Source organism: Numida meleagris, chromosome 1 (assembly GCF_002078875.1).
Source record: "Numida meleagris isolate 19003 breed g44 Domestic line chromosome 1, NumMel1.0, whole genome shotgun sequence".
In the NCBI taxonomy this organism is placed as follows: domain Eukaryota; kingdom Metazoa; phylum Chordata; class Aves; order Galliformes; family Numididae; genus Numida; species Numida meleagris.
Genome location: NC_034409.1, coordinates 78,942,528 through 78,967,881, shown reverse-complemented (window position 1 = coordinate 78,967,881; position 25,354 = coordinate 78,942,528). Strand labels below are relative to the sequence as shown.

Below are 25,354 nucleotides of genomic sequence, written 5' to 3'. Positions count from 1 at the left end.
AATCTATATAAAGATGCAGAAATCAGCAGCACAACTGATGGGGTTATTGGTCTCGATGATTTTTTTTTTTAATGCCACCTGCAAATATCTCTTCCTTAAGAAGAGAAGATTGTTGTGGGAAAATCTACAAGCATCTAAGGCCCTGTTTACCCTTATTGTCTGTACAGAATACTTAGACTTCCCCTAGTGACTTTCAACTGATCTGATGCACTGTATAGCATTGTTGTCCAGTTGCTACAGCAGGTCCCCAAAAACCATAGAGCTTCTGTCACCAAGATACATTTTTTTCCAGTCCAGATAAAAATTTGATTAGTAGCAGCTCAAGCATTTCTACTATCTATGCATCACAGAGGATCCCTGAAGGAGCAGGCTGCACTAGGTTGGAACAGAAGGAATTTTATAAAACACATGGTACATTCCTGTTGCCATTGTTGGGATCTCATCTCTCAGCCTGCATTTAAGTGTGGCTTTGGGAATGTTGTTTTCCATTCTCATCCTTCCATTTCCATACTCCTAGCACAAAGTAAATGTAGAATCTCATGAGGGAAAGCAAATTAGGGCCACAACAGGACTGGAACTTGAAGTCATGTATACATGACATGTATACAGCCACATCATTTGGTGTTTGATGTCTTTATTCTTCATAATTACTACTGGTTTTCCACTGAAAATTATTTTTTGAATATGAGCAATAGGAAATACTCTCAAGCATTTGTTTTAGGTATACATACGTTAATGTAAGGTAAGACCCATTTATGTACTAGATGATACAATTATATACTCTCGCATTAATGCTGGCTGTAACAGTTCCCCCTTCACTCATATCAGACACTGGAAAGACTGTTATGTGGGACAAGCTCATCAAAAAGACAGAGCTCCTCGTTCACATTGGTACCAAGCATTAATAACTTCCTTGTAAGCCTAGAGGCCACACATGCTTTTACTCACTATATTTTTCACCTTAACAGATCTCAGTCAAGGGACACATCTTTAGAACTTCCACATCACATACAAGATGATAGGCTTTCAACCTGTGGTCTGCAGATCTCTAGGGCCTTGATCTATTTGTCTGGTGCACACTGCAAAGATCTTCACATGCGAGTTCTCTAGAGGTCTCTGTACACCCTTTACAGAAGTATGAAGGAACAGCAAATGAAAAGTAGGCAAAGTCTGTAGATAAAAAACATTTTTTGAGGCCAAAAGTATCCATCATGAGGCTGAAAAGGAGAGGATAGATAGTTATCTGAACACTCCAGGTACACATGTCCCCCAGACGCTCCCATACCTAAGATGCTGCTCCAACCAAGGGCTAAGGCCCCATCAGCCTCCTTCCCCCTTTCTCCTGTAAATCCACAGCTGATTAAAAACATTAATTAACTGTCAAACCTTCCCCTGCTCTCCGTCAGTTAAATCTGTTTTATGTCCATTTTATCTATCCATCCAGATGCTTTAATTAGTCTCTATGATTGCAATTCATCAGCACTTCCTAAGAGTAAAACACATCAGCAGTCTTCTCCCTCCCGCTTTGTGCAATTTGCACAATGTTTTGCTTAATGGGGTTCTGAGTCCAGTTCATGTTTGCATTGTAGTTAAACCCAAAACAGCAGTAATTATTAGTTCAAAGGAAAACATCTTTCCATTCCTAAGAGTTAATACTCTGCCTTCATAATCCACAGTGTTATGATTTAGTAGTGCCATTTGTGTCTCCTAATTCCTTAAATGCAACAACTCGGTGCCACAGGGATGTGCACATTCTCTTGTTTGTAAATTTTTTTTGCACATTTATAAATACAGCACGGCCTTACTGTGCAGCCTCACGATCTCTGAACCCAAAAAAGGTTAAAATTAATAATAAATGATAAAACTTGGGGAAAAAAATGAATCAAGCTTCATTAAATGATAAAATCCATCAGGAGCCGAGGGCAAGGACAGGGGCACAGATTCAGTTAATTTGTGAGAGTAACGTAATTTTGAATTATTGGAAAGATAACAGTGGAAGTCTTTAACAGCCTTAGTTTGAAGGTCATTTCTAGGAGAGAAGGCCAAGAAGCTATCTGACCTTTCTGTAGAATGGAGAGAATGTATCATCAGGACAAGACTCAAGGAATTCTATGATCTTGAGTGGTAATGATTAAGAAATCCAACAGTTCCAATAGCTGAGCTGGCACCATACCCAGCACAAGAAAGTCCTCTGTGCAGGTATTCCAGCTACAAGGCACCCTAAGCAAGCAGACCATAAACCTCCTCCTTTTCTCCTCCTCCCCCGGCCACCACCACCTTGTTTTATGTCTTCAACAGAAAACTTCAACCTTAAAATTTCAACTCCACATCAGAAGACTGATGTGTACTTCTCCTGGTAACCTCACCTCCATTCCATGCCTCTATAGGAACATGTTTGAACAGTTTGCTGCATACATCCTGCTCACCAGTGCTGCGCTATCAGCATCAGATTGGGTCACTATGTTAACATGGGCTTCCTACATTACAAGTGTACAGATTTCAGACAGGAATAACTGTAATAAAATAACCTTACACTCCCACCACCCTGTGCAAGCAAACACCATCAAGTTTAGTAACTTGTGTCCAGGAGACCTTCTGGGATTTACTTCTACCCACGCTCAGAGACTCCAGATGGAGGAGTTACTGTCCTCAGTAAACTCACATGGCACATGTTACCATTATAAAAAAAGCTGCCTCCTATTTCTTAGGCAATTTTTTTTTTTTTTTTTTTTTAAGAACTTGATTATTCAGCTTATGTTTTCACAGGACTTTTTCCCTGTAAAGATTCTCCTATCATTCCCAAGACAGTAGAATGACATGAAAAAACAATAGATACAGCATTAAAGGGAAATCAAAATATACTGATTTTGAGCTGTCAAATGTGGCATTTGCATGTCAAATCCTCTCATTTTGTAACCATGTTTGGTGTTCCTCATCTCAAGCGAGGAGCTTTATATCCCTTCGATAAAATCTTTAAAACCAGTTGAGTCTTATGTCAGATCACCATTTTCTGACAGGACTGAGCTTCACTGCATCTGCATGAATATATCAATTGCATAAAGAGACTTGCTCAACATTAGCAAAAAACCTCCAAGTGTAAATATACATTTCACAAAGTATTTCAGATACTTTTAAAATATTGATGTTGCAATTAAACTAAAAATATCTAATTTCATAGCTTAAGTAAACAAACCAGAGCTTTTCATCCCAGGTGGTGACAAAAATTTTAAGATGTCAAAAATGCCTCCAGGACAGAATTTCTATTTCTGTTGCCAGCTGTCATGATGCCTCTCAGTAGTTGCAGACCATACTGCTCTGATCTCTCCAGGTCAGGAGCCTTTGATTACAGCTTCCTATCTGTTACCTATCACTCTCACTTATTTGAGAAGAAATTCATTGAAGAAGGCAACATGCCCCAAATAAAGACATTTTTTTCCAGCAGGCAGAGAAACATTCTCCAACTTGAAGCCTACATAGGATGTAGGAGTAAGTGCATATAGGGAGAAAGAAGGTGCTAAACCCAGCTACTCATCCAGTGCCGTGGTTTGTCATCTCCTGACAAACAGAAACACAATCACTCCCTAACTATTTAGTCCATCTATCAGTTTTATCAAGAAATAATTACACACATCACTATGCCATCAGAAGGTGGTAACTTCTCGTGATGAGCAGCTGAGATCACTAAACTTCAGCCAAGATTAATTGTTGCTTTGATTAAAATCTTCAGCTGCAGGTATATGCTACATTGAGGCTTGGAGCCAGAGTAAGTAGAGAAATGCAAGTACGTAAGTCTGCAGTCAGTACAAATTGAGTTCTTTATACAAGCCAAGGCTTTCTGACAACAGAAATCACATTAAAAACCCACAAAGAATTACATCAGAATACAATGCATGCATCCACGATGCACATTTCTAAGATGCTCATGTCTGAATAAAACCCAGGCAGAGGGCTTTCATACTAATTCTACTCTCTGGGAGACCCAAGAAATTCATTCGCAATTCCCTTAAAAGTCAGAGAGTAAGAGAAAAACTCATACATTTAATTCACCATACAGGGGTCCTCAGTCTCAAGAAATTTTGTAGGGATTTGCAAGCTAAAAAAAGATGGAAACATCACCGTTCTCTGTCAATTCCCAAAGAACCTATATGGTGCTGGTATTAAATACCTCCATATATTATTTGCATACTCTGCAGATGTTCACTTGCTGTGATTATGTAGAATAACACAGTGCCTTGAATCTGTAACACACTGGTCTTGTTTATATACAATACCATACTTAGGATTTTATGTTGATATTTTCTCCTAAGCCACCTTCATATATTGCATTGGTGGGGAACTACCAAAACAGCTTAGAAAACAGCAAACACTCAATCACAGGTCAATTTTTCTGCCAATTCACTTTTAAGTTTATCTGGGGAGGGAATCTTGGCTTCGGTGGTGTCAAAGCAAATTTCCTCACCAACTTGAATGGTCCCCAGAATTTCAGTCTGTGTTATAGTATTTTTATTGCATCTCAGGCAAAGTAATTTCTAGCCTTTCCTTTTGGAAACTACCTAATAGCTCAACGAACTTCACCATAAGGGTTTTCTCATTCTGATTTCTCTCCATCACTGCTAGCTCTGCCTAACACACATTAACTAATTCCTTCTTCACTTGGTGTTTACACACTTCAAATATTCATAGAGGGCTATGTTTCTCCACGCTTCCATCACTGCCAGACACATTAGCTTTCATTTTCACCAAGCTGAATTTTCATTTGTTTTTGTACCAAGTCTCTAATCTCTCTAGGTATCTTTGTATTATTACTATTTAATTTGTTAAGTACTGACAGTACGCCAGGTGCCTTCGGTTTGCCAGATGCTGCATAGCAACAAAAAGGCACAATTCTTCTCCCATGGAGGAAATGGTCTAAAATACAAAGCAAAGATGGGACAGCATCCTTGCAGCTCAGAGCATATGGATAGGCTTGGAATACAGGTGAAGTTTGAAGCTATGTTGAAGGGTGAAAATAGGCAGGGCCCTTCTGCAGCCCTAGGAGAAAAGCAAGTTTCCCTACAGCAGCAGAAGGCAGGCTTGAGCTAATTGTGTATTTTTCAGGAAAAAGAGGTGGCACAAGGTTGAGAGGATGAATTTGGGGGAAAAGGATAAGATGCGGTAGTGAAACAAAAATTATGCAGGAAATGAATTGTGGCTGTCTTGATGGAGATAGCTCCAATAAAAGAAGCAGTAGTATGCATGAAGTATATACCCTGTCCCCTCCTTACAAGTGAAAGCACTGAAAATCACCACCAGAGGCAAAGAGATAATGAAGGTGCAGTTATGTGGACAGCTACCCTGAAAATGCATGGAGAAGGAAGTGAAAACTGAAAAAAAAAATAGTAAATGCAGACCAGTATTAAAGCCCAGAAGCTGCTAACTCTGAGGATAGTGGTTTTACTGTCCTGTCTTGCAACTTGGCCATAGTTGTCTTGCTAGCATGCATTCAAGAGAAATTGATGTGCTCTTCCGTCATAGGATCACAGAATGGCTTGGAAGGGACCTCAAAGATCAACCAGTTTCAATCCCGTGTCATGGGCCGGGCTGCCACCCACCAGCTCAGGCTGCTCAGGGCCCCATCCAGCCTGGTCTTGAGCGCCTCCAGGACTGGGGAATCCACAGCTTCTCCGGGCAGCCTGTGCCAGTGCCTCAGCACCCTCTCAGTGATAACTTTTTCCTGACATCTAATCTATATTTCCCGTTTTAGTTTAAAACTATTCCCCCTTGTCTTATCACTATCTACCCATGTAAAAAGTTTATTTCCCTCATGTTGTTAAGCTCCCTTTAAGTACTGGAAGGCTGTAATGAGATCTTCTCAGAGCCTTCTCTTCTCCAAGCTGAAGAAGCCCAGCTCCTTCAGCCTGTCTTTATAGGAGAGGTGCTCCAGCCCTCTAATCACCTTCTTGGCCCTGCTCTAGACCTGTTCCAAAAACTCCACGTATGTCTCGAGCTGGGGGCCTCAGATCTGGATCTCTTCCTTGCTACAGACAGGTCCCCTTAGAGCAATAAGTGTTTTTCTCCTCATTGCATAGGCCATCATATTTTCAACTGCACATTAGATATTTCTCTGCTCTTCCTTCTTGAGGCAAGGAACACTAAAGGGAACAGGAAGCTTCCCCAGAGATCAGTCTAGATACTGTCCCAACTTGCTCTCTGCAGTCTAAAGGAACGGTTGAAAAGAAAACCACAACCAAATACCATTCTCTAAATGAAGCCAAATTCTGGCAATGGCTCCTAGAAGTACCAAAGATCTTCTCAGTTATCAGGAAGTGGTCTACATTGCTTTCAACACACAAATACAGAAGTTGGATGTGCTCATTGCTATTCATAACAATCCTCACACCTGTTTCATACGAAAGCTCTTTCTGTTCCCTGAGCCTCTACCTCAAAACAAAACCTCTTTCTCCAGCTTTAGTTATGAGATATGAGAAGCATTGGCTGTCAGCTTTCCATAAGTATGTCCTCCACATATTCATGCACCTTATCCTAATAAGGAAACTTCCCAGCAGTGTTTCAGGCTCCTCAGTTCTGTGATCACCAGTTAAATCGCAGATCTTCCTCCCCACTATGTAGCAGGAGAGAAAAGAGCACTGAGCACCATGGTTTTCAGTCTTTTTCTCCTCTGCTCACTGTTCACCATAGAAGGGGGAAAAACAGACAATCCCAAGCAGGTCTCTCCATAGAAGGGAGTTAAACGTGAAACAATAAGATTGTATGTATCCAGATCTTTAAGAAGCTCTTGAGCTCCTAAAAGCTACCTTAATGCTTCGTCACACACCATGTACGAAAGCACTGGTTCTCAAGGAAATAGAATACACGGTACTGCACAGACATAGAAGAGAGTTGATGCAAGTTCACAGCAGAAGCATCTCTGACTGCAGAAGCCAGAGAAGATGCCACTTCCATTTTATTTCTCACAGAACCAGCACCTCGCTAAGAGCATCCCCTCCTCTCAACCATCACTATTCTTTCCCTCCCAGAAACCTACGAGCAAGGAGATATACTGTTTGTAAATAGCAGTTTCACACCAATTAGCTCTGTGCTCTGCAAACATCATTGCAGACTCAATGTGCTGTTTCTAAGGGCTTGTTATTTTAGAATACTGTATAGCTATATTTCTAAATAATTGATCTGTTCTGCTTTAAAAAGGCCATCAGAAAGATGTGGGCAATTTATTGTAGAGGTAAGAGGAGGAGAGACCATAGGAGTTAACCTCAGATTAGCCATGTTTACACTACAGCATTCTGTATTCCCAGGTCTTGCAATGAGACTGCACTGTTCTCCCCTGCCTCCCCAGCACCACATTTTTGCCTGGAAGGAAAGGCAGGCATAGCAGTAGGGCAGGAGAGCCAGCCTCACAGTTGTGATGGGACCAAGATATGCACAGAGAATTCTCTGCCCCATAGCAGGAGCACTGCCATGGGCACAGGTTTCTAGTGCTGGGCATCAGAACTCAAGAACAACAGCCTGAAGCTACGGCCATGTGAATGTAGCCTATATTATGCACCATCTGGCTATGGTAACCTGGCATATCTGACTAAGATGAGAAAGCTGGCAAGTATGAACAAGAGTGGAGTACCTCAAAAAAGTGCCAAGACCTGTGGCCTCAGATCCTTCAGTGCACTAAAGATAACACACCATGGCAGAAGCAGAAGATGCATGCCATTATTTTATCATCTTACATTACCCAGATGGAGACCTTAAGAGCAATTGGGGCTATTCTGACCTTCCACAGAACCCAGCACAGACCCTCAGCCAACAGCTGAGGAACCATGGTTAACAACATCTGTCTCACACCATTGCAGCCCATGTTGAAGGCTGCCAATACTGGACTAAAGCACTGGTGAACTCCCCCACATCTCACCTGAACTCTTCCATCAAGTAGTTTCTCTACCATGCCTTACTTCCACTCCAAGGTTGCCTAGCTTCCACTTCTCACAGCTCTTTACACCTGTGACTGCTAGATTAAAGAGCTGTCCTAAGTAAGATAAATTCTTCTCTTGTTGGCTTTATTCCACAATCAAGATCTTTTACTTTGATAAACTAACTGAAATTGTCAGTGCCTTCTCTGTAGAGAGGAGCATTCCATCCTCACGTATCTCACATACACTCCACCATTTTCAGCTTTTGGTGTGGACACCAGAACTGAAACAAGACCTGAAATGAGAACCCTAGAGTACATCCACTCAGTATTACTTACTGACGTTAGTGCAGCAAGGAGCAATATACCCATTTCAGCTCTACAAGCCACCCAGGAACCATCTGAAAGCATCACAGTTTTGTAACATGGCAAGAAACTTGAACTGATAAGAAATAGATTTCTCCAAAAAAAATGTGGGAAATACACCACAACTGGAATCTTGTTGAGAAACACAAAGCTGGCTTGCAGAATCCAGATGGAGTCAGACATTTGGAGGGTTCTGCAACACTCCTGCTGCAACCCAACCCCTTCCCCCCCTCCCAGTTGCTAACACCACTCAGCAACTCACAAAGGGACCACTGCACTGCCAGAGGATTAAAGTCCTGGCTTGTATCAGGAACAGTGTTGCCAGTAGGAGTAGGGAAATCATTGTCCCTCTGTACTCAGCCCTGGTGAGTCCCCACCTTGAGTACTGTGTCCAGTTTTGGGTCCCTCACTGCACGAAAGACATTGAGGTCCTGGAGCGTGTTCAGAGGAGGGCAATGAAGCTGGTGAGGGGTCTGGAGCACAGGCCTTATGAGGAGCGGTTGAGGGAGCTGGGATTGTTCAGTCTGGAGAAGAGGAGGCTCAGGGGAGACCTTATCACTCTCTATAACTACCTGAAGGGAGGTTGTAGTGAGCTGGGGGTCGGCCTCTTCTCTCTTGTAATTAGTGACAGGACAAGGGGGAATGGCCTCAAGTTGTGCCAGAGGAGATTTAGGCTGGACATTAGGAAATACTGCTTTTCTGAAAGAGTGGCCAGGCGCTGGAATGGGCTGCCCAGGGAGGTGGTCAAGTTACCGTCCCTGGAGGTGTTCAAGAAACATTTAGATATAGCGTTGAGAGACATGGTTTAGTGGGGTTATTGGTGGTAGGTGGATGGTTGGACTGGATGATCTTGTAGGTCTTTTCCAACCTAGCTAATTCTATGATTCTATAGTCAAAATTTATAAACGCGATGTCCACTGAGATGAAATAGTCACAGATGGGACAGATCTTCCACTTGCCTCCCACTCTGACATCCCTGATAGCATTCCAAGCACACTGTTGATCCCAAGCTCATTAATACCAGGGCACCAAAATAATTTACATAATCAGCCTAGCACAAGTCAGATCTCTGAGTCAATGCGTGTTCCCAGTTTTTATTTCAGGATATCCAATTCCACAAGGTTATACATCTTGTTTACTAATTCATACACGTTGTTCCATGGAATTAGCCTAATCCTGCTGTTAGTTAACATGCCACCTGTATTATATATGAACTTCACAAGAACCAACTTTTATTATCTCTCCCACAGACACAGCTTTTTTGTTGCTGTAACCAAGGAACTTTTCCATCTCTGTGTAGGGGATGAGGAAAAGGTCTGCTAGTTTTAACATAAAACAGCTGCTTGATGAACAGACATGACAGAAAAGTACTAAAAGCACATGAGGGTAACAGGAAGAAAAACAAACCTGTTTAGTGAAGGAAGAAGTTCAAAGAAGTGATCTCTGGGGACAGATCAAGGGGAGAAGCCGTAAAAGCAAGCTAAACTGGAAACATAAGCAGGGGCCATGAGATGTGGAGCCCAGAGAACAGAGGCCAGTTTTGATGCACAGCACAATGAAGATGCACTGAAGTGACTTAAGGAGGTAACATATAATGAAGAGATCCTAAAACATCTTCCGAAATGCATCATGACTGATAGCCAGGGTGAGAGAACAGAAGAGCAAAGCCATACTGCAGGGTCTATCAACTTGTTGCTTCTCCCCATGCCAGTATCCAGAGTTCTTATATTGCGCTGGAAAGCTTCAAAAAACAAGACAACATGGGCAGAAACATGATCTTCCCTCCCACTCACCTCCACCTCCCTTTTCAAGTTCCCCCTCTATAGTTCTGTGGAAGGAAGGCAGGTCCTCATGGAAAATGCCAAGGAAATACATCCATTGGGTAGGAGCAATTTAAATATTTGATGGCTAATATATTAAATGTTAATTGAATATTACAATGATTTTCTCCCCTGGACAGCACACAATTAACATTTAATTTGTTATAAAATATTTAAAGTTATGAAATATCTGAGGGCAACTGAAATGTCTCTTCCACCAAATTGTCTTGGAACAATGCTTTAAGGGGACAAAAGGTCCCCTTAAGAAAAAAAAAGCATTTCAAGCTCTTCCAGTGATCTATACAAGAAGCTTGGGAAAGGGACCTATCAGTTAGTCCAACAGTATATCCTTCAGCAAAACTAAGAAAGCACAGTCTCAACAGTCCTGACTTTTTTTTTTTTTTAAGAGGAGAGCAGAAAAACACCTCAGAGTTTCGATGTGTATCATTCAGGAGACAAAGCGGATTCATGTAAAAGCAACCAAACCTCCTCCACAGGCACCCTTAAAGAAATGACTTCCACTGCTAAGAAATCCTAGATATCCCCAGGGTAGACAAAGTTCACCTACCCACCTCCATTTTGCTCACTCATGCCTTACCAGCACTTTAGAGGGAATGCCAGCTTTGTTAAGCTCAGCTCTTTATGCAGCTTCTTTTAATTTCTTGATTTTCCTGGGCTCAGACCTTTCATTGACTGCTTCCTAAAGATCTGCTAAACAAAGTGAGCCTCAGGCTCATAACAATGAATTATTTCTACCTAGAAGACTTCCCCATTCCAGAGGCTTCTCTTATTTGTTGCTTAGAAATATTTGACTAGTGGCAGGAGAAAACAGACACGTTCAGTTCATGACCATGTGGAAAACTATGCTTGGGAAAAAATTTCATGTCTTTACTAGATGAAGGTCTCCCTCCTTCCTATTTCTCCATAGTCACATTGTCATTAATTACCATGCTGAATCACCACCACTTGATGCTCAGGTATCCAGCGTTACAGAAAAACTGTAATACTTTCTTGGGAGAATGGGCAATCTCATCTCTGTACCAAAACTAGGACAGAACTGTAAGACAGAGAGGGAGCCTTTGGACTGCTGAAGTGTCTTTCTTCCCCTGCGCAGCACAGAAGGTTATGAAAGACTATATAGAACGTAAGGGTACGAATAAGCTCAGAGAACCATGATACTTAGAGGATCCCTGATTCAAAGAGACTGATTTCATGTAATTGAGCTCAGCATGTTGGGATCCAGCCTTCTTGATCTAATCTTGTTGGGAAACTCCTCAAGTTTCCCACAGGGTTACCCTCCTTGGCGTGGGAAGCTTGACACTCAATGTGAGTTCACACGGCTTCAACTTTATTGTAGCGACAAGCCCTTATATAGCATACTTGTTTACAGGATCCAGGTTTCATGCACCCAAGCATATCAGAGAACAACGGTGTTTCCCAAGCAATTTTCGTATACAGAACATCTTGCTAAACTGTAACGTACTATTCACACCACTGCACCTGCACTTATCAAACTATTTCTTTCATCTAAGATTACATCATAAGTCATTAGTAAATCATTAGCTACGTGCTCCCGAGCACACTGCGCCCCAACATAATCTGTTGGAAAGAAGTTTCCCCATTTGCCTCCTCTTGTTAAGCCTAGTACTGTGAAAGGCCTTGGAGGACTTGTGCTGGATTGTTCTTAAATGTTATATATCCAACATTTTAGATTATGTCCCAGTAAAAGATGAAAGATGGCAGACACCAGCAGTTTTGTAAGGATCATTTCCTTAGAAAGCAGATTTTGTTACTACAGGATGTCTCTGTCCCTTCCCATCACTGTCACAAGACTACCAAATAATCAAACACCTTTTTGGTCATGAAAAGAGCAGAAACAGGAAGCTATATAAGTCTATGGAAGTACCAAGGACAAAATCGATAGGATTTTCCAGAGCTAGGCAGAACATCAGAATACTTCAGTGAGAAGGAAGAGTTGATGCAGCACAGGGATTAGGAGATGAGTAGATGCAGGCATGGAGAATCTAGGACAACCTAGTAATGGGTTTTGCTCACTTCATTTGCCACCCAGAGCTCTGATCACATTGTGCTTCTTACTTGAATCAAGTCAGATTTCCCCTTGTTTCACTCTTCTCTCGCCCCAGATGGATTTGCCCAAGCATGGGCTACTCTCCTGTTACAGCAACTGCTGCTTCTGCCACTTACCTGTCCAGAGGATCTAGCCTTGTGGCAGCTTCCTGTAACACTGTAGTACATCAGTGTCATACCTAATTACCATTCTCAGAGGAGTGAGCCCATTAACAAGCTGCACTGAAACCAGATCTGCATACTAATTAGGGAGCTGCCTTGGAGGATATTAATTAGGGGTGACACTTTCAGGGTAAGTTCTACTTTCCTTCTTCGTATCCTATTTGAGACATGTCTGGGAAATATGACTACAATGCAAACAGAGACAAGGTGGGGCATTCCACAGACCACCTGCCGGTGCATCGCAAAACAACAAAAATTGACAGTAATACTCATTTTAGAAAAAACTTCTGTCTCAAGGAAAATTCTAGAAAGCTCCTAAACAAATTCTTCAAACATCCCTCTTCATCTCTACATAGGAAATTCCTCCTGCTCTTTCCATTTACATTTCCCTTGGTCTTTAATAAAGGCCACAAAAGACCCACAGCCTAAGCAAATTTTCTTGCCTTGGCTCTGACACCGCTGCTCCTTGAGTTCTTGCTTCTGTTAACCACCATGAGGCTTGTACAGCCCTTTCCTCACACAGCCCTGAGCACTACCTGCTTTCACTGCCTCAGCCCCAGTCCCATCTCCTACAGCATCACCTTGCAGCCATGGACAGCCAGCAGAAGAGCAAGTATGCAACTTGCAGCTCAAACTAGAAGCTGATTTTACAGCACTCCGCTGAATTTTATTAAGACTGGAGGTGGGAGAACAAGCAGCAGGAGTGAGAGAATTCCTCAGCAAGACAGACTCTGTTTAGAAATGTGTGCCTCTCCTTCAGTGCACAGCTTCATATATTGCGTTTGTGTACAATTCAAGCATCTGTCAACACATCAGTATGCAAATAATTTCACCTGCCACCTCACTTCCCATATTGTGAATGCATCCCGTGTTGTTAGCTTTTGGGTGCCTCAAAAAATGAAGGAACAAGCAGAACAACTGCTAGACCAGATCACGTCTGCAAGCCATGCAGCGCAGGGTCCCAACTCCAGCTGTGCACAGCATGAGAAGCTGCAGAGGAGAGCTTACCATTATGCAGCTAACAACCTGCCGATGGAGGAAGTTCCCTCCTGAATACCATCAGTCATTAATTGGCTGATACTCTCAGGCACGAAGGTTTGTATCCCTTATGCATTTTTAGATTGCTTAATGTAATTGTGAATGCTCTCACTGGCTGTTCCCATATCCCCCCACTTCTGAGTGCTGCTGAGCTCCTGACCCCTGAGGTTGTCAGGCAGCAGTGAGTTCCACAGGTTAGCAGAACAGGAAAACAGACCCTTTCCCCCTTCTTAGATACCACATGCATCCATCTCTAACATCACCACTTTTCACCTTTAATGCAAATTACTTTGTATACTTTAATGCTCACACATATGCTTTGCTTCAGCTTCTTTCCTAAGAGGACAAGTTCTAGATGCTCATTTATAAGGCAGACTTTAAATACTGGTGTCAGAAACAAGTGAGTAAAATAAGCAGCCCAGATTTCTTTTCTGCCTGAAAAAAAACCTAGAATTTTTCCTGCAGTTTCCTGTTAACCATCTCTTACTCCAAATCCCTTGATTTCCATAACTGAAACCAAACTGCACAGACATCTTTTTGGGTCAGCAGCTAAAGAAGCCAACACAATACTGCTCTCTTCATTATTTTCCCATCAAGATAAGTTCACTTACCTGTAGCAGCAGGAAACAAGAGCACAGCTACTCCACAATAAAAGATAAGCCAGGAGCTAGGGTGCTACAGTGCACACACCGTCCTCTATGGTCACAGCGCAACCTTAATGCATCCAAAAAAAGAAGGCTGGTAGCAGGAGCAGATTCCGCACACAGTCCAGTGAATTGAGGCAGATCCTAAGTTCATGGAAGAAAACCCTTCATCAAGATGAGACAGCCAACTCAAAACAGCATCAAAGCTCTGCACTGGAACCTAAAAGCAGCTCCTGGACCAATGGCAGAGGGTGAGTGGGTGAGGGTCCACCTGAGGCTGCTTGAGTTAATTAAGCCACACAGGTGACATGACTCTGCAGTGAGCACAGAGCCCCACTCATGTGTAAACCTCAGCAGCAGAAGGCAAGCCTTCCCCTTGTGGTGCTGAGCACTGCAAGATATCAGTAAGCCAAGCAAGTTGGTCTGATGTTATAAATTCCTGTGCAACTTAATTGATTAAAGCAAGTTAGGGTACCTGTTAGACATGAGGGGAGGTTAGTTGCCATTACTACCTTACTCCAGTTCTCCAACAACCCTGTGTACTGCTGTAGCAGAGTTTTTCAAGGAGTATGTGAAGCACCAGGATTCACTTTATTTTTGTTTATTTGCTTTATATTTTTGGCTTATTCTCCTCTTACCACAGATAAAACTGTACACACTTTTTGTTTCAGCAGGGTTTAGGTCTTGTATCTTACTGTCTACCATACTTTGAGGACAGGTGAGTGGGATGACAGACAATCCTTAGCTCCTACAGGAATTCAGTTCATCTCAGACTTGCTCCTGTTGAGTCTCTGTTGCTTTGCAAGGTGCACCCTGGCTCTGTCTGCACCCTCAGCCACAGGTGCCTTGGAGGCCAGCCCTGAGATGAGTCTTGCCTAGCACCAACACTGCAAGCCTAACCCCAGGCACAGTGGAAGCATACTCCCCACCCTATGTGGGCCCACATGAGCTTGCATATACGCAGTATAATACCTTTCTGCCAGGCACAGCCCCCAAAACAGTCCTATGGGTTGACTGCAAAGGAGCCCTATTCCCAAAAGCCATGCAGGGTGCGAAGCTTTGTGCCTCTCTGCATGGCTCTCTTCCAGCGAGGAATGGGAACAGCCTGTGGATGCAGCCCTTTCTCCTCCATTTATCCCAGGAGTGCAGGGAAGTGATGTGTTCAAAGGCACGTTGCCAGTCTCTACTCCCAGAATCATCTGTATGCTAGGGATGATTTCCCCAGTGTTTTTTTTTTTAATCCAGTGTTGGTGAATCATTTCCCTGCTAGAAATGAAGTATCCAAGTATCTTCTAAACATGATTTGGAAGAGCATAGTTTCTGTCTTTGGATGATGCCAGATGGCATCAAATGATTAGTAGGCTTAATATAAGAAGCTTCCCAGAGGATGAAACTCCTAGATCTCACAAGAGGGTCTTCACCATCCCACTGCTCTTTCCCTTCCCAAACTTCAAATTACCGTAGCTGAGCCCTGCTGCACAACTTCACCCTCTGCTATTTTATCAATATACCCTGAACATTTTTCAGGAACAAAGTAGAAAACATTTCCAGCAAATGCTTTTAATGTCGCTTTGTTTGCCAAGAGATGCTGCCTCCTGCTTTGGTTATCATTAAGAGAAAGCATCTTTGCTTAAATAGGAAAACAAGTGATGATTTTTCCCCAAGTCATTCATATCTCTAGCTAAGCAGCTTCTACACTTGCTGGCAAAGAGACATGGCCTGTGCTAAATAGGAGTAAATATTTGGAATCTATTTTCTAAAAAGTACCCCTTTGTAAGCATCGCCTCACCTCTTCAGATAAAGCCTGTTATCAGACATCTGTCTCCTTTCTTCTGGATGAGACCAGATAGCTTGTGTGACTGGTACGTTTGGGCTGTCATCCATGCCCACATGCTGTGCTCCTTGCCCATCACTTGTGCCTAGGCTCCACATATGAACATATTATGACCTCACAATTCAAGTCAGTAATTCTGGATCCATTTCAAGTGAGAGGTACTGAGGGAAAACACAGCTCCCTTCACAAGAAGTTCACAGCAGATAACCAATGCACTGAACAACTTTCCCAACAGTGATCATTTCCTCATAGCAGTAGAAACACGGCTGAAGTAACATAGAGACTCTTCACTGCTCATTCTGGATGCCTCATTTTTTGCTTCCTCATCTTTTACTGGTTCCTCCTCCTTGCACCCATCTCTTTCATCCATGTCTAGGCAGAAGTGATCCACTTTGCTATGCTGCTTAACGACAATTTCAGCCAAAAGTTACATGAAGATATGTCCTAGCCAGTGGGAGAATGGCTAGGGCTGAGACTAGGTCTCTTCTTGCCTCTATTCCTCCTTCATCTGCATGGCTTAAAGCTATAGCAGTACATAAATGGTGTTGGTGAGCATCATGGCTGAACTACTCCCCACTAACTTTTCTGTTCCTTGTCTCTGTTAGGGAGGGGTGGAACGAGGGTCGCCCAGGATAATTGCTTTCACCTGTGCTCCCAGGGCTGGCTGTGTCCCTTCACCAGGTGCTCAATCATTGGTTCAGGCTGTGACTTAGCAATTCTTATACAGATAGCTTCATTTATTGAGGGTTAATGTCCTGGTCCCTTGTTGACAACCAGCAATCAGAGGGAGGTGAACTTATTCAGCAATGTAATTGCCCCACAGTTCAAGATCCACCTCTTTCCTCTGAGACTTCCACCCAGCTCAGGGATGCTGGCTGCACAGCAGAAGTGGATGTTAGCAAACACAGAGGCAGCTGTGCCCAGGTGTGTGTGAGGAAGCTGGGCCCCCGAGGAGCTGGCTTCCATCTCAGTGCCTGCCACTCCCCTGGGCAGCAGCAATGGCAGTAGTGCTGAGTGGTTCTATTATGTTTGCACATGTGCACAGATCTCCAAGCACTTCATAGGATATGAAACCATTGTTGTCTCAGTTTACAGTGACTGTAAGGACTGCAGCAAGTCACTGACCTCCAAGATCACCCAGCGGTTTGGAGAGGTAGAAAACTGTGGTCACGGGAGGCCATTAACTCAGAGTGCTAGTTACTCTGCTGGATTGCCTCGCTTTTGGAAGAAAAAAAAAAAAGGCAAATATAAGGTTTCACAGCTCGTCAAAAAAGCCCAGAGATGAATGAGGCTCAGTGCAAAGCATCAGCAACAGCAGAGATTCAGAGAAGAGCGGTAAACATGATTAAAGGGCTGGGGAAATTTATTCCCGGGGAGGAAAAGAGAGCTAAATATGTATAGCTGCCTAGCTATGCCCAGAGGAGCATACTTAACCCACTACAAGTATTGGATGGAAGAATAATCGTCCTGAGAGGCATAGAGGTCTTACAACTATGAAGAATAGGGTGAAATTAAAAGGGTGGAGATGCAGCCTCTGATGGGCACACTCGATAATGGAGACGCTGACCTGTCTCCCAGTGGAAAGCCTGTTGCTTCACTCATGCAGAGCTGTCTGGGAGACAATCATTCTCCAGTACTGCAGTGGACTCTGAGGTTTTTCTAGCCCTGTTTACTTGGTTTCTGTGGACTAGCAGAGGCTTACCTGTCTCCATACCTTGTCGCTAGAGGTCAGCTGGGTTTTTGTTTTATAAATTCTGGTGACAGCTAAGGGATACCTGGCGAATCTGTATCTAACCAAACATCTGCCTCCAGAAACACAAAGCCACTGTGATAATACACAACACCTCCAGCCCTTTGCTCTAGAGGAAGAGCCATTGTGCCTTTTGTCAGAAAGCTGGGGGACCAAAATCTAGCATTTCTTATCAGTAAGGAGACATTGCAGATGTTGTAAAAATGTCCTGACCACAGGGCTCAGAGTGATGCTATCTGAAAGCAAGGAAAAATATAGCTGTTTGAAAAGAGGGCATGTTGGCATGTCAGCATACGAAAGAGGCTCACTGAGCACAGGTTTAGCTCACTTGAGTACTTTGCAAGTCACCTTCTACTGCTGAATGCATCGAAAACAAATGGTCTGGGCTTTGAGCATAAGGGAGCCAGGTACACTACTCTCACCTACCTTGGGCAGTGGAAGAAGGTGCATTTTTTGAGTATTCATCAGTTTGCTCAAAAGTACAGTTTGCCCAGAGTACTTTCTGCACACACTGACAAGGATTGCAACTGCAACCTCTGGTCTCCTCTGAAGTGGGCACACACCGATTGGTGAGGCTGGCTGCTCTGCATGCTGGGGGCTTTGTGCTCATCCCCGTTAACCTTCAGGCATTTTAACTGAATGGTGCAGTATTCTGCTTCCCTCTGCTCTGCCCTCGTTGTTTTAACACACAGTGAGACCCATATCAGTTTACACAACACGTTCCGGGCTTGAGAGTAGGTGCTGTGATCAGAAGTGGCAAAATATGACTGTGAATGCACACAGGTATTAGAAACCAAGAAGTGGAAAGATTCAGATCGAGGGTTTAATTAGGCAGTGGGAATGAGGAGCAGTAGTTACAACCAACTTCTTCTAGATGCTTACTGGGCACAGCTTTTCTTGGGAGAACACTGTCTCTGACCTGAAATAATTGCTACTACAGGGCTAAGACAGCTGTACAAGGTAGAGATGACCAACCCTGTCTATTCAGAAGTGAAAATTTCTCTTCAGAGCTCCCACTGATGCTGACTGCATAAAGAGTCCGCAGATAGCTTTGCACAAAAGATGTTCCCATACTATGTAGAAGCAGCCTAATGTCTCCCTATCTTTATCTCCTGTCCTCCACGTATCAGGCAAAAACGTTATTGGATTTCTGTGTAATAATATGAGGTCTTGTGGCTCGCTTTGTGTGGGTTCAGTGGCATATCCATAATCACAGACATCACGGCTTAGTGCCATATTGTCTTCCAGCAGGAGTCAAGAAGACATTATTGCTTGGTTAGATCTACCGAGATGCTTCTGTGAACACCCCCTTCCTCATTTCAAGCTCAGCTTTAATAACAGGTCATTGCTAACCCTGTTCAGATAGCTAAAACAAGTTGCAGGGTGCTGACCAAAAAAAAAAAAAACCTCAGCAGGCAGGTATGGAAAGCATCTTGCCTCAGGCAGAGACCCTGTGCCAAAAGTTGGAGTCAGTTCACTCTTCATCTGGCATAGCCCAGTCAGGAAAGAGTGTGTGATCTGCACCTTCATGTGACATGGTCTAGAAAACAAGACCCATGCTGTCCGGATCATTAGGAACAGGGGCTGGTCCTCTAACAGGCTTTGGCAAACTACTTGCTTCCTTCCTTCCCTTCTTCACAATTCTTCCTTTGAGTGCAGGAAAGCCAGCCCACCTGGTTTGCAAAACCTGTCACCAGGTCTTTAGGCTGGAGGAACAAGCGTTACCTTGTCGAATGTCAGCAGCACATGTTTCTGGGAGACTGAAGGGCAGGTGGTACTGCCTTATAAATCATCTAAATGTGCCTGGGGTGATAAATGCCTGCTGTATTTTGCATAACATCTGGGACAGCACAGGAGAGACCTTGGGGGCTGGGAGTGAACATTTCTGACTGTTATGAAATGACAAAGACAGAGATGGTGTCACCATATGGTCAAAGAAACAGTCAGAGATGCCCAGTTCACCTCCTCGGAGGGGAAGGGCAACTGGTGACGCAGGAATGCTCTGCAAAGAGTTTTTTTTCTGCTTGGTTTCATCAGGTTTTGACAGCGTAAGAATTGCATGGTCTTTGCCAGGCTGAAAGGACAGAGGGAGGGTGAAGGAGGAGAAGGAAACACGTGGCTTTCAGATGGACTGGTTGGTTAATTTTTCTGAGGTTAAAAGGAGAAAGATCTGGAACAGATCTGGAACAGCAGAAACCAGAACAAGGAAAAGGACTTTCAGGAATTACTACAACAGTAATAAGGATCAATACAAAGATGGCTTCAAGAACCATTTTGAAAACTAGTTTGAATCCTGAACACATTTTTAACATTTTAAGAAACTTGATAGTTTATCTGAACTATCTTGAACCATTTCCATATATCCCTAGGAAAAAAAAAATGCATGACATAAAATCTCTTGCTGCAGAGAACATTTCTTGTTTCAACCCTCTTTGCTTCCAGCTCTCCCCCTAATATGTAACTCCCACTAGAAGTGGAAGAGAGCCCAGTTGACTGTATGTTCAACAGGTATTTGAGAGCATTATTCAGCACAGCCCTAGGAAGTGCTGAACTAACTTTCACATCACACTGTGTATGATTAGGTCGTTCTTCTTGCCCAAGATACCAGTGCTCCAACCCCTGTGCAGAGTTCATTGAACCTCAGGTACACCTGGTACCACAGAGAAACAAGAAATGGAGAAACCTCAGGAAATCACTTAGCTCATCCCTTGCTTTGAGATAAGATGAACTAGAATTAAACCATGCCTGGAAAAGGCAAGGTAATCTGTTCTTAAAATGCTTTCCAATGATGGAGTCTCCATACTCTCCCCAGGCAATCCACTGTGGTTCTTCACTACCACAGCCTTTTTATTTCTAACTCAAATCTTGCTGTAATTTAAATCCATTATTTCCTGTCCTATCCACCATGGATGAGGAGAAAAGTTTATAGTCTTTTTCCTTGCAGCAGTCTTTTATATACTGGAAGACTGTTCACACCTTCCCCCTTCAGCCTTCTTTTCTGCAGGCTAATTAACCCCAATTAATTCAATCTTTTTTCATGGGTCATATTTGCCAGAACACTGATTACTCTCATTACTGTTCTCTGGGCTCTCTCTTCCAGCTCCTGCTTTCTTTAAGCATCATGCTATGGGAAAAAAAAAGAAAGAAAGAAAACATGAATAAATAAGAAAGAAAAGAAAGAAAAAAGGACATGCCCACATATTAGTGAAGATAGGTTTTTGTGCTCATTGCATTTCTACTGATCCTAAGTCTGCACCACATTTTCATGGGATTATTTCAGTTTCTTTTCTATTACTGTTTGGTTGCTTCCCAAAGACATTCATGGTAATTCTTGGCTCTTCCCAAGGCAGTAGCTTGTGCTCCTGCCTAGGCCCTGTTCCTTGCAGGTAGACTTCCCCACGACTTTGCAGTGCCACACACTGGATAGCAATGAAACAAAGGTTTTCCAGCACAAAATTAAATAATGGTGCAGCAGGTGTAAATGACTGCAGTGTCTGAATGTGTGCCTTATTACTCGGAATTCTTTTCATCACCAGGTAAGATTTAAGGATAAAAGAATATGTTTGCTTAAAAAAAAAACAGATTTGCAATAATGAAAGCAAGTCATAAAAAGATAGAGCAATGTTATTAAGGTCATACTGAACCTAGGAATTCTCCGTGGTGGTGACAGCATAGTTTTCTCCAGTCCCTGTCTCTTTACATGAGTCAGAATTGGAAGAGCAACATTTGCAAGAAGGTTGGTTCTGGAAAAGTTGCTTTGCTCTGCCTTGTAATGCTTTAAAATCTCAGTACATTTGGAAATGTATTTGTAGCCCAACCTGGACCATTTATTTCCTGAAATATCAACACTACAAAAAGCAAAGACAAATAAGAGTATGAGCCAATGTAACTTTGCTCTTGCTGTCTCTGTTTCTATATGTGCTCCTATCAGAAACAAATTTGCTGTGCAGCACGCTGGCTAACTCCCCATGAGGCTGACATTTGGACCAGGCCAGGGAGGAGAAACGATAAATGAGCAATGGTGGCCCATCATCATCCCTGATGAAGGGATGGAAGAACAAGCAGAGAACAGTAACAGATCTGGGAGATGGAGACAGCCACAGCCAATGATTGTAAGAGAAGGAAAGTGGTGACCTCTCTTTGATAATATAATGGGAAACAGAAGAGCAGCAAAAAAACAAAAACCAGAATCCATACAACATTCAGTTTACTACAGGTAGACACAACAAAATGCCACATCACATTTGTTATTAACCTCCACCACATCCACAGTCAATCTGTTCCTATTGTTTTCCTTCACATATTATCATGATGACTGTACACAACACACATCTCCTCACAACTGGACTCAGGTTAGAAGCTTTCAGCACATTTAGGGGGAATAAAAAGGCAAAACAAAGATGGGCTTTGCAAAAAAGCACTCCATCACGCCTATTGAGGGTAGTGCTTCTTACAGAAATCTGGTCCAGTGTTTCCAACACAGAACAGGAGCATTTTCAGTTTCATGCTAGGTCATCTTTTTCAAGCTCCATTCCTTGGGTTGGGTGATGGCCAGAAGTTCCAGAAGGCAGCTCCCCTTCCAGTTTTGACAAAGATAAGCCAGTTTCTGCTGCTGCAGTGGAGTGGTATGGAGAAAATCCTGTTGCCTGTGTTAGGGTAGAAGCATTGAGCTGGGCCCGCTCAGTGCTACCTGCCAGGGAACACAGGTACTTAAGGCTGCTCATAAGCAGTTGGGTGGATGAGTTTATGTTTCCTGGAGAAATTGGCTGCTAATGCTATCACTTCTGATAGGACATGAGGCAAGAGCCTCCAGTTGCACAGGGGAGGTTTAGATTGGCTATCAGGAAGAGTTTATTTGGGGAAAGGATGGCCAAGTGTTTTCAACAGCCTGCTCAGAGAAGTGGTGGAGTCCCCATCCAAGGAGGAATTTAGGAGATGTGAGATGGACATGGCTTAATGATGGGACTTGGTAGTGTTAGGCTGATGGATGCACTTGGTCTTAAAAGCCCTTTCCAGCCTAAATAATTCTATGCTTCTAGAGCAGAGGGCACCCATAGAAGGGACAAGCTGGTCCTAGTATGGGACAACACAGTGTGGGACAGTGTCTAGATGACTGTCAAAAAGGGGATGATTAAAAACACCTCCACTTGAACTTGAAAGTGTATTCACTCAAGGTGCAGTTAGGCTTTCCCAGGAGGACTTGTTAGTATTAGCACGATGTAAAATGCTACAGAATTCTTCATAAAGGCGTGCTGTGCCTAGCTGCGAGGCACTTCCAGGCAGATGAACATTTAGCGCCTCGAATATATAAATACCCTTGTTATGTAACAAGGTTTGAGTTATGTTTTTTTACAGCCTTGGTAAAAATCGATCACAGCTCAGTCTCTCAGCAAATATCATTGCGGAGGTGAAATGACTCTCTCAAACAGCTGCCAAACCTTCCCATGCATAAGCCTCACTATTCACTCTCTCTGTCCTCAGTTCCTGCTGTCAGCAAGGAGGGCTTATCCAACAAAACTTTCTAGACTTCACTTTTGCTCTGGAGAGCCCAGGAGCACAGCTGGAATCCAACAGTCCTTTCCCAAGCACAAGCCCTTTGCTAGGCTCCCTGTGCGACAGGCGACATTAACACTTCTCCATGTAGTTGTTTATAAAGGAATGTTTTTTCCACAGGCTATTTGTTGACATATAGCTCCCACAGCTAATCCTAAAGTGCTTTCTAAAACCATATACGGTATATGTTACAGAGATTAGAGCTGAACAAATATTTCACAATAAATCATTTATTCAATAAATTTCTCATGATTTTTTTTTCTTGTATTTCTGAACTGTCTGCAAAATGAAAGCCGAATTCCCAAATTCATTCATTAGTCAAAATTGCCCACGAATTTCTTCTGCAGATAGTTTTCGCCCTGCAGGCCATTCGTGGGCAGTTTGTTATGAATAGTCTCAATTCAATGCTTGGTTGGTTTAGCTGCAGCAGTCATGTGGACGTGCCTCTGTTCTGAATGAAAATTCACTGTCAAATATAGACTGATATCCACAGTGAATTTCTCCCTCTGCTTTCTCATTCCTGATAGGAATCAGCCTCTCCAGTCCAACTTGGAGGGTTAGCTGTCCATGCCTGCACAGTCAGCTAGAAAGGGAAGAAAACGGCCCACGGTATGAATTATCCTGTATTAAGTTTGGACGGAAATACTCTTAAGTCAGTGTCCTCACTAACACGTGACCACTGAATAAATGGGAAGATGGCCACATCTACAGCGCAACATCTCTTTGTGTAGCACAAGGATATCTGTTCTGCTCTACTGAAGAAAGATGGATGCCTCCTCCTTACTCACCACTCTCACAGTTAAGTAGTATGGGAGAGTTCTGAGTCATACTCAGTCCTAGTTCCCTCTTGTTAACCTGTCTCCCCAAGGGTTCATCCATCCAGGATGCTTCCAGGGTGTTTGTAAGCATCCCTCCCCTCCCTAGAGAAGAAAGTAGATAATGTAGAACATAATGCATTGTAAACACTAGTTTGAAGTTTGAGTTACCGTTGAACAAGCCTGCAGGCTTCTCTCGTCCTGTTATCTGTCTCCAGCAGATGTTCCTCACATCAGATCGCTGTGTTGCAGTCCCTGCTGCTGCCAGCGCTGCCAAATCCAGCTGCTACTCACACAGAGGCTCTGAGAAGACATTGAGCTGCAACTGCTGGTCCCTGCGCACCCCAGCTTCCCCATCAGCAGAAAGCAGGGTCAGAGACACCTAGGAAATCTCAGACAAGCAGCAACAGGGGCTATGTGTGGCTTTCAGCATGACTGGTGTGCCCTTAGGATGAGATTTCACTGGCTTGTGTGACATCACCAATTTAAGGGCTTATTTTCTTATTTCTGAGGTTGTAATTGCTCCTTGTAGCCACTTCATGACACAGAAGTAAACATAATGGCCTTCCCAGTTGAGATTTCAGATAAAATCATCGTGAAAGAATGGCAAATTTCCCCAGTCGAAGAAAACATTGACTTCATTTTGAGAAGCTTAAAGCCAGAAGAAACTAAACAAAGCAGTGGGGAGAAGGAGGGAAAAGAAAAATAACTACTACCCAGAGCCAGGAAACAACTGCCAAACCTGAAATCTTTTCATTTTGTGATTAAAAATATTTCTATTTGTTCCCACGAAGAACACACATTGGCTGTGAAAATATTTCACAGAAATTTCATACGAACTTTACACCAACTTTATTTTTTTGACAGGTTTGATGGAGGTATAGTACAAAGTGAGTAATAGTTATATATATGTCTCCAGAGTGCTATTTGAAAGGCATCTGTGGCCCTTTTATGAGAAAATCGCAGTCATAGGGCCCCCACAATGTATATGTGATAACAGAACCTTCTTTGGGCCTACATTACCTTGAGCTTTGACCATGAAATCTGTTGAGCTTCAGTCTATTCAAAACACTGCTGCCCCTCCACTCTCCAACACCTGCTCAAAACAACTCCAAGCCCTTTCTTCCCCAGCTGTCTGCCCTCTGTAGGCCATTTGAAGAGTTTTGCTCTTACCTAGACAGCTCTTCTTTCACCCACTTCTCTGCACCTGTTTCTTCCCTCAACCGTTCACAGAGCACCTTTGCTGGAGCCTCCTGAGGCTCTAACTCTCTAACTTCCAATGAGTCCTGCAGCCAGAGTTGCATCTGTGATCCCTTCTGTTCACCAAATCTCTCCCTTCACAAGAATTGGATTTCCAAGGTCTTATGTAAGAAGCCTGCAGGCATTC

The 25,354-nt window shown here is 43.1% G+C and overlaps 1 long non-coding RNA gene across 2 annotated transcripts in view; it reads right to left on the bottom strand.

The window, feature by feature from the left end:
* Positions 1-16,410, bottom strand: part of LOC110399467 — an 81,616-nt gene extending 65,206 nt beyond the window's left edge. For both annotated transcript variants that reach the window (XR_002439220.1, XR_002439219.1), the window contains exons 1-2: positions 15,805-16,410; positions 13,983-14,159 (exon numbers count right to left, since the gene is read on the bottom strand). This is a non-coding gene — a long non-coding RNA (uncharacterized LOC110399467). The remainder of the gene's footprint in view (positions 1-13,982; positions 14,160-15,804) is intronic.